General features: G+C 38.8%; 1 long non-coding RNA gene across 1 annotated transcript in view; it reads right to left on the bottom strand.

The window, feature by feature from the left end:
• Window positions 1–8,772: 8,772 nt before the first annotated feature.
• LOC311433483 overlaps window positions 8,773–10,231 on the bottom strand; it is a 38,465-nt gene continuing 37,006 nt past the window's right edge. The window contains exons 3-4 of the long non-coding RNA XR_014690775.1: window positions 9,294–9,427; window positions 8,773–9,009 (exon numbers count right to left, since the gene is read on the bottom strand). This is a non-coding gene — a long non-coding RNA (uncharacterized lncRNA). The remainder of the gene's footprint in view (window positions 9,010–9,293; window positions 9,428–10,231) is intronic.

The following is a 10,231-nucleotide window of genomic DNA, read 5'->3' as shown; positions in this document are numbered from 1 at the left end:
CCTCCCTGGTGCAGCTTGAGATCATTTCCTCATGTCCTATCACTGTTCACCTGAGACCAGCACCCTCCTCACAGCAGTATTGTTTTCATCGAATTGGAGAGATCACTGAGGTACAATCAGTTGTGGAACTAATTTCTTCAAGAGTGCAATGTTTCATGTTTGCTGGGAACACAAAGGGGAAAATTATCCCTAAGCTCCTCTTCTTTGGTTTCCAGTGTTCATAGCTCTGTCCTTCCTATCCAAAGGCTCACCTGCTCCTAACTTCCTGATGTATTCTTGGTGGAAAGGTATTTGGGCAGAGGAAATCAGATGCAAGACTTGTTTGCAATTTCTTCTGAAGACCTGAGATTCAAAGGTGCTGCAAAAAAAACATTATGTTTTATATTATGTAAGAGCAAATTCAGTCCATGTTTAACTGGAGCAGCTGGGTAGCTGCAACCACACCACATGGCAAACACCACCACCTCCAGCTGTAACAAGAGAAGATGACAAATGCAATAAATCCATACCTTCAAACAAAATTAATTATGGAGGATGCAGAGATTTACCAAAATTAGTTTCATACTATCATAATAGCAGCATACACCATGGCATGACATACCTTTTGCAACATAAAAATGGCTGAGCACCATAATTATGGCACTTTCACGACCTAACACATGGTAGGAAAGGTAGACTTCCCACTCCAACAAAATTTTTGAATATAAGCAGCTGTGCAGTTTCTTAAACTTTAGTTTGGCTTTGGGCAACATTTGGAAATGAAAGGATCACAACTATAAACCTGGATGTCACAACAAAGTGTTCACTGGTAAGCAGCAATCTGGCAAATCTGACAGACCAGTCTGATAACTACAGTAAAGCAAGAAATGAAATCTTGCAAATTATTTGCAGAACTGACTGCATGAAACTTGTCTTGTACAGTGTCTGTATACATTTATGTGCACGTGCATACATCATTATATATATCTCTCACATCACTAATCTACAAGTTTATCAACTTTATTCTCAGCCACAAGAATCCAGCAAGTGGTGACGCATTTTAGAGAAACCACCAACAGTACAGAGAAAAGTAACTTAAGTTTATTTAAAGTGAAAATCTTGCTCAGGATTTTCAATTACATTTCTCCAAATTTGGAGATAATTATTCCCAGCAAGAGAGGTATTTATTTTTTACACTCTCCCTTTAATAAACAGAAAAGCCTAGACGACAGATCACACTGAATTATCTTTATGTATACTGAATATTTTTTTCCATGCTCTGATCCTGCGGTGTGAACCATGCCTCAGAATTGTTCCAACTTGCAGAATTCTGGGGTGAAACTTGCAGCACTGCTGTAGTGGCACTGTGCTGGCCTGTCCTGAGTGTGGTGATGGCTTTGGTACTGGCCCTGTCCTGCACAGCATCACAGGCAACATCCACTCGCAACTGTTATTACTGAAATGTAAAAGAAATGAAAAAAAAAAAAAAAAAAAAAAAAAAAAGTAACAGCTAAATCCTTCACCAGGACAGGCACATGGATGTTAGCCATCTACATTTATTATCAAAAGACTTTTAGGAATTTATGTTGGCCTATTTCTTCACTTCAGATACTGCCTCTGCTCTTCTCTTTCCCCTGTTGCAATCAGAATCTTTTTCCAAACTGCAAGTAGACAAACTGGTAAGTACTGGACCCAAAATAGATATGGATAAATCTAAGCATAGGAACAGGATCTCCCACAGAGGTCAATAGAACTACCTAGAATCCATTTTGGCACAAATGGTGCCTTAATCTACTCATCTTCTCAGCAACTAGAAGACTCACAAGATCTTGAAGGAAATTGTTCCGTTTTCACATAATATATCCCTAATTCTTTTCTTTAGTAAGAAGGGAGGAGGGAGGTTGAGACAGACAGTGGGAGAAGGGCAGAGGGGAAGAGGGATTGTGTGTATGCGAAAAGATACATTTTTTTTTTTGCTTTGTTCCTCTAATAATCCATTTACTTCCATGATGCTCAGTTGAAGCTTAAGATGTATCCATGATCTGGATTTGGTTTTGTGGTTTGTTTTGTTTTGTTTCAAAATAATTACTAATTACTCCTGATTACTGGTATCTACAGACAAGTAAGTAAATAAGTATAATAAGTATAATTAATAATAATATAACCTTGCTTTATTAATGATGCTTTAGATACGAGCCCAATTCCTTACTTTGTGAAAAAACCTCATGCAGAATGAACAAGATTTGCCAACTCTAATCTGCAGCTTGGTAGAAGCTTTTGAAAACCACATTGTGCGTAAGCTTTTTGCAGCAAGGTCAGGTACATCTTAAAATCTGCTGATCTCCATTTAGATTTCAAGAGTGTTTTGCATTAAATATACCTGCAGAACAACTAGAATGTATATAGTTTGAAAAAGTTACAACCTTTTTTCCCTTTTCCAATCCAATACTAGATGTGTATATCAGCTATGCACTACTGCTCTGGTATCATTAGTGATATGTTCCCAGCAATATTTCCCCATATCAAAGTGGGGTACACAAACTCACACAGTTTCTGGTGCATCAGCCAAAGTCTCAGAATGACACAGATCTCTAAAGCAGAAAACGTGCGCTGTGTTTAAGAACTTGCTCAGCTGTATTTATTATTGCTGGATTCCACCCCCCTTTTGTGTTTCATTATGAAATACAAAATGCCTGTGTAGGTCTAATCATGCAGGCCATCAAGTAAGCAAGGTTCAGAGGAAGGCAATAAAAGTTGATACTAGAAAATGACAATAGCATAAGAACCACAGGGAACTTCCCCCTGAATTTCAGGGGCCTTTTGGCAACTGTACTAAGACTGAAGATGAAAAACTGGCTCACAAACTTTTGAAGAGCAGTTTCACAAACCCTTACATAGACTTAACTGCCATAAGATCTTTCACTCATTTCAGGAATATCTATAAAACTCCACCATAAAACAATGCTGTTTGAAGAGAGGTGTCCAAGTCTCATCCACAGAGTTTTCATCCACATGCTTGAGAAACATGATTTCTTACATGATGGAGGCAATAAGGAGACGGGAAAAAAAAAAAAGATTGGAAAGATCAACAGATCTTGGGTCAATGGAAGAGGCAACTCCCTGAAGCTTCAGTAAACATGACAAAGGTGGCCACATCCTATGGATTTCAAGCAGGAACCTCTGTAGGGGATCTGTTGCCTGACCAGTGGCAGGACCTTCCTGATGCAGCCAGCTTTAGCAGAGCCATTACCACTTAGTCCATGCCAGGACCCCACTACTGCTGAGCCCACTCCACAAAAGCTTGGAACCCTGTTATCTGTCACATTCCAAACACTTCTGGGTCACTAGTGATGGCATAGATATCTTGCATCTTTCCTCATATAAGAAATTTGCTGCTCCATGGGCCAGGCACACAAGGTCATCTCTGAGGCAGAGACACTTATTCTCTAAGAGAATTTTGTTCGATAGCAAATCTTACCTCTATTCCAGAAAAAGATACCTTATTACAAGACTTGATTCTTCTGCAGATTAAACCCTTGAAGTTGTTTATAATAACTAGAAGAGTCCGATCCTTTGACATTCATCTGAGTATTACTGGCCAGATGAATAAACTAATTAATCAAATCATCAGCTAATGACTTTGGTGGGGAGGAAGGCGCAGCGCTTGTTTGCAACTGCTTGCAAGGACCGTTTATCCTCACCAATGTTACACACTATGTGCTTTTGCCCAGTGCAAGGTGGGAGACAACATGAGGCTAAAACATACATTCATAAAAAATAGAAATCCCAATTTGCAACAGACAGAAGTAAACAAACTCCAGCTCAGTAGTCAAAAGACTATCTGAAGAGATGAAGAAAGCCACATCATGGTTTCCTGCAGCTGTCATTGCAAGAATAGACTTGCCTTGTAAAGTCAACATAGTAATTCTCTTTTTCTTCTGAGGTTGAGCGATAGCAGCTTTCTCATGTATTTTCAGACTCTTGTGGCCAGGCATATCAGGCATCTTTGCTATTTCAACAGCAACAGCAACGCAAACAAATCCCCATGCAGCTCCTGTTCTGCCAACTCTAAAAGATCCACTTGTTGTTCATCCAAACTCATTGAACTAGCTAAATTTTGGCCTTGCCTTAGAAAATGCCTTACAATTATTAAGCAGCCACAAGATAAATGAGCAAAAGGTTTGCATAAGTCTGCTTGCATTCTGGAAAAAAAAAACAAAAAAAAAAAAAAACAAAAAACTAAATTCTGGTTTCTAGGGTAAGGCAAGGGAAGCCAGCAACACACAATCTGCAAACTACAGATACATACTAAGCTGCCAGCTATTCTCTTGTGGTCCTGTACCATTTTCTTTTCCTAAAGGACCTCAAACATACGAAAGGGGAGAAGAGACAACATATCTGAAAAGAATAAAATATCCTTCATTTTGCTGTCTCTAAAAACAACAAGGAAGAGTCCTTGAAGGAGCAGCTGTATTCCATCAAACTGCCTCTCACATCGTATACACCACCACATTCACCAGCTTTCAGTACCAACCCTTTTCCTTCTGGCACTTGACCACCTCATGAGATGGACTATGGAGGAGAAGCGTGCTCAGAATTTAGTATGGCAAATCTACCTTTATTCTGACAAAACATAGCCCAAAAAGGCAATAGAAATTTACTGCAGGTGCCATAACTAGGGAACTTTACTCTGCATAGATGAAATATGTGGAAAATATAGCAAAACCTGGAAATATGCTTTGGTCTGTAGCAGTTTCAGATGCTTTACCATGAAAATGATGATAAATGAAAATCCATTTGAATATATCATTAAGGATTCTCCAGTTCTTCCCCTCTCCAGGTTCTTTCCACCTTGATATTTTACGCCTTTTCATTTTAAGATGGGAACAGCACATATGCGTGGTATTCTTCCATGTCTAACCAAACGATCCCCTCCACATACCTTTTTCTTGAGACAGGGCCCATCAGCCTTAGCATCTTATACTCCAGATTCAACAATAAATATCACGTGATGGATTGCATTCCATTTTTATTCAGATCAGCATCAGGCCTCCACACAGAGGTTATCCTATATGGCTGCCAAAAATATGTGTTTAGCAAGGATATAATATATACAAAATGCAAGCACAATAGTCAAACAATTCTTCAAATTAAATCAGTCTGGCACTGTTCAAGAATCAAATATTTGTGACAACTATGAGCCTCATTATTTAATACTCTTCATCCCAAAGCTAAATAGAATTACAGCTAGCTTGATATATGTTATTAGTTTTATGAAGTGGTAACAAACAGCAAAGCAAACAAATATTTGGGAACACAGATTTTTTTTTTTAATCTTAGGTTGACTCTAGAATAATACATATAAATATTATAAGCAAATTTTTTAGTAATAAACTCATTTTTGCTCTACTTGGTCTTGAAAGAAAGCATTCTATTAACACTTTGCCTCTCTGTTTCCCTGTATGCAATATTATTGCTTTTGTCAAATGAAAACACAGTGTCAATAGGTATCACTTCTGGATACCTCCAGTGAATCAGCATATTTAAGGGGCATCAGCTATAACTTGTGTAAAGTAGCAGTTTATATCTCAGTCAAAATGCACATGAAGCAGTACTTTTCCAGGAGTTCAGCTGGACAATAATGTCACTGCTCAGACTTTAGGCAACTATTACAGAATAATAGAAAAAGTGACCCATAAAAGTCTTCAAGTCTGGAAGTGTTTAAGGCTAGATTGGATGGGGATTTGAGCAAGGTCTAGTGGGAGGTCCCTGCCCACGGCATGGGGTTAGGATTAGATGGTCTTTAAGGTCCCTTCCAATCCAAACCATTCTATGGCTCTACAATTCAAAAGGTCATACAGGTTACTCCACTGCCCCCAAGGCAAGTGGAGCTCTACCCGTGCCTTTCCTGCCTGATGTTTGTCTAATCTATTAGGATTTCTGTCACTGGAGGTCCTTTTCAGCTTCCCCTGGCAATTTGTACCAGTCCTTTATGATCATTCTGTCTTTAAAAGTATGAAAAACTGATCTGAGCTTTTCTTGCACTAGCTCATGCCCATTAACTTCCTGTTCTAACAACCAGGGACATGGTTATCAGATTGATTCTTTCCTCTTCACAGCTGCTTGGTATGTACTTGTAAACTATGATTTCCTTTCTCATTCTTCTCTTATGTAAGTAAAGAAAGCCTAATTATTTCAGTCTTTACATGCAAGTTGTTGGGTATGGTTTTTGTTTGCTTGCTTTTCATCCCCTTAAACCCCTATTTTAGTTCTTCTCCCCAGCAGACCCATTTCTGCATCCAGAACTGGAATCCAGGAGGAATGTGAAATCAGAAAGCTCAATTTACACAGCTTGCAAAGCTGTCTTTTTACGCCCCTCTATAGCATTTGCTTTTTTTCCTCCTTACATGACACTTTTAGTTCCTGTTCAGCTGCTGAGCCATGACAGCACCAAGCTCTTTTCTGCTGAACAGCTACCTACATCATTTTGTCCTGTATCTGTACTGCTTCCTACCTTAATCAAGGAAATTTCTTCAACTTCTAGTTCCTCAGCACATTCAAGTTTGAGTGTTATCTACCAACTTAAAATGCATCATCCAGGTTTTGTACATTTTCAACAAAACCAAGCTCCAAAGAGACCCCCACAGGGTCTCTCTCAGGGGGATACTACTTTGATAAAATTATTTTTAATGTCCTCCTTTCAATTAGTTTGTCACTGTCTGGAAGGACCCCGTCTCTGTTTCCCTCACTTCTTTATAAGGACAACATCTGAACGGGAGTTGTAATTCTAGCAAATTCAAGGTATAAATATTTTTAAGTTATACACTGCCTTTAAACTGCATTTGGCCTTCCCGCTAATAGCCACCACACAAGGAGAGAGAAATACTTCTGAAATTGATTTTTTTATTACTTTTATTTTTTTTTAAACATCAGAAACAGCACAAAGTTGAAGTTGTGGTTACATCTTCAGCAACAATACAGCAAGAGTCATCTTAGTCCCTCTTGGGTCTGGGCTGCTCATTCACACCTTCATACTGCTTAGCCCTAACAGCACGCATCGCGTTTGTGTGGCAAACAGGATCTGAAAACCAAACCACCCAGACACCTGCACAAGCACAGGGCAAAGGTATGCATTATGGTTCCTGATGCCAAAAAATAATTCCTGAATTACACCAGTGTTTTAATGCTGGTCTGAAAGTCAAACCTAAACTTCTGAGACAGATTTTATAGACATCTAACTTTATTGGGGATGTCAAACAGAAATTATGAGATGCTTAAGTTGTAGACAGGCATTCATTTTGTCAAGAGCCGAGCAAGCTGAAAATGGAAGCATCTTGCAGTGCTGAGCACCATCTGCATGCTGCCAGTTACTGACCTAAAGATACGCCAAGCTTGAAAGACCCACACAAGCACAACTGCAAGCAAAGGCAGCCAGCTTATTACCTACCAGGGAAGAACTACACACACTGTAGTTTCTCAGTGGTAGACCATGCTGAGCTAGTAGGGACACTAGTGTCTTCACCCAACATAGCAAGATTCAGGAAAGGTCAACCTGTTTACAATCATAAATTTTCATGTGTCTGGCCTCAAACCAATGTAAGAACTCCATATTTTTTCTTCAATTTTGAAAGATTGTTTGAATCCAAAATTCACAAAGCACAATTTCCTGTTCCTTGGGGTAATGTGTGTTGGACCACTGCAAAGTGAGATCGCTACATTTGCTACATATGCTTCAGAACATACACACCCTTCCATGTATCTTATTCATAGTCTGGATTACCTGGGTACACATAGGACCCAATCCAAAATAGCATCTTTATACACACTTCACATAAGCACAATCCCTTTCAAGCCACCAGACAACTCTCATACTTGGATTCTAAGTCAACACATGAAAGAAGTTGATAGCATTTGTTTCTTCTTAACGTGGCTCTCTCTCTATCACTGGATTAAGTGGTAGATCTTTAAATATCCTGTTGCATCTAACAGCAGTGACAGAAACAGTTATTTTTCTTTCTGTTATTTTGGACATGACAGCAACTATTTTTTAATCAAGTTCCCATTCATAATCAGACTTCCAACAAGTGAGTTCATTGTTCTATATTTGATTTTAATAGTGCCTTGCATAAGCTAGCCAAGGCTATTATTACTATTGTGTGTGTGAAAAAGGCAAAGACTCATGGAAGAGCTTACATTCCTAGAGCCTGTTGCCTTTGGGCAAGAATGCTCCTGATCATCGACATTGGCAACAATAGACAGTACTGTATAAAAAGCATGTATGCATGCAGCACAACAGACTGGCTAGCCATCTTAGGACAAGAGAAATGCAGTTCACTCTTATGACCTCAGCAATAGTTGCTTGTGCCAGTTTAAATCTCCAGCAGAGGAATTTAAATGAATGTTGATAACTGGCCAAATAGACTCTACCTTCAGTAATGGGATGAATTCTTATTATTATTGCTGGTTCTGTCTATAATAAAGATGGAAAGTCTTTTTAGTAACATACAGAAAATCATTATAGCCTCAGTCCAAAAGTAATTGCCAATGGGCAGCATGCTTGTTGACTCCTTTAACTCTGTTGCTTCATCACTTCACTTCACCCATGACGTGGAGGAATAATTTCTCCAGCAACATAGCAGCATGCTCCATGTCTGGTGCCTCTTACAATTATAGTTCTCAGCAAATCTAAAAGCCATAAAACATCTTAATGTCTGTGAAATTCTGTGTCTACCATGACCGTGTGGTACTGAATTCTCAATTTGTTAGATTTGAGAAATGAAATAATACAACACATTTGGCTTTGAAAACAAATTTATGAAGATACAATATTCCACTTGCCGTTAAAAATGCAGAGGAAAAGTCATCCTGCATTGGCAGAAAATGACATGAACAATGCAATTAAAGAACTCTTAATGTACAAAGTCCATACATAAATGTCCCAAAGCTCATCATGCTCACATCTTCCGTGAACTGGAGCCAGCCGCAAAGCTTACACCTCCAATGAAACGTAAAGTTAGGGAACATCTGAATCTGTGGGGTCAAGTCAAAGACATAATTAAAACTAATAAGTCTTTCACACTTCTGGCTTTTAGGACTTCACCAGCTGTTAGACAGACATTGTAGGAAATGAGGCTTAGACATGACCATCACCAATCTGTCCATTCCCCTGTGTGTGTCCCTTCCCTGCCAGCTTTGAATTGACTGGTCAATTTCAAGTCTGAAAGCTGGACAGAAACCTCCAAGATCAAGCTGGGGGGGGGGGGTGGGAGGGTTGTAGGGGGACAAGGAGGAAGTTGGTCTAAGGTTTTACTGACCTCCACTCAAGAAAAGTCATGAAGAAACCCACAGCAGCAGCAGTTTCACCTGTCATCTGGGCAGTCAATACATACACCCTTCCAAACTACCATGGCACTGTAGTCCCTTGTTTAGCTGGGGTATCTAGCGGTATCTAGGGAGGACAGAAGAGCAAAAGGTGTTGAAAGGTCTCAAATAGCAAACATTGGTGCTCCTAATCCTATTGCTCACCAATCAACCATATTAGCAAGGTTATTTTAAAATATGATCAGAACCACCTTAAAAACATTATGGACTGAATAACTCTCTAAAACGCAAAAATTCAAAACAACTTTTTTTTTTTTTTTTAAAGGAAATCTCTACTTAAAATTGATTGGAAGATTTTTGCCTTTATTGTATTTTGAAAGACTTCCTCTAGTTTCAAACAGAAATAATTCAAGGAAGTCTTACATAAGAGATCTGATTAGGTGATTCCAGCAGTCCTCTGTCTTCATAACCCATTAATCTGTTTCCAGACAGCAGAAAAATCAAGAAATGGAGTCACAAGAATTTATTCAAGGATTCATATCAAAGAAAAACTGGTTGCTATTTCTATGTGAGTCAAAGCACAGACAGAAAAATTGTAAATATTAAACAGTTGTGACATTTTTAAAATCAAAATCAGAGTGGACATGAATTTACATGCTAAGAGGATGAAAACATAGGCCTCCAACATTTTGGAAATTGTCTTGCTTACTTTTACTTCAAATCAGACTAACTATTCCTTTAGGTCAGTATACCTCAATGTATACATATCCCTTACATAGAATTTTATGTTCACTTACAGTACGTGCACAGGAGAGCAGGCTAAGTGGATCCATGGTGATCTACATGTTAGTGTTCACACACCGTCTGTTACCTCAAAGGAGGAATAAATACTTTCTTCCCATATGAACTCTGAAATCTGCCCAGAATCAGT

The sequence above is a fragment of the Aythya ferina genome, assembly GCF_964211825.1.
Source record: "Aythya ferina genome assembly, chromosome: 3".
Taxonomy (NCBI): Eukaryota; Metazoa; Chordata; class Aves; order Anseriformes; family Anatidae; genus Aythya; species Aythya ferina.
Note: the sequence above shows the minus strand (reverse complement) of the source record. Positions and strands in the feature narration are given on the sequence as shown.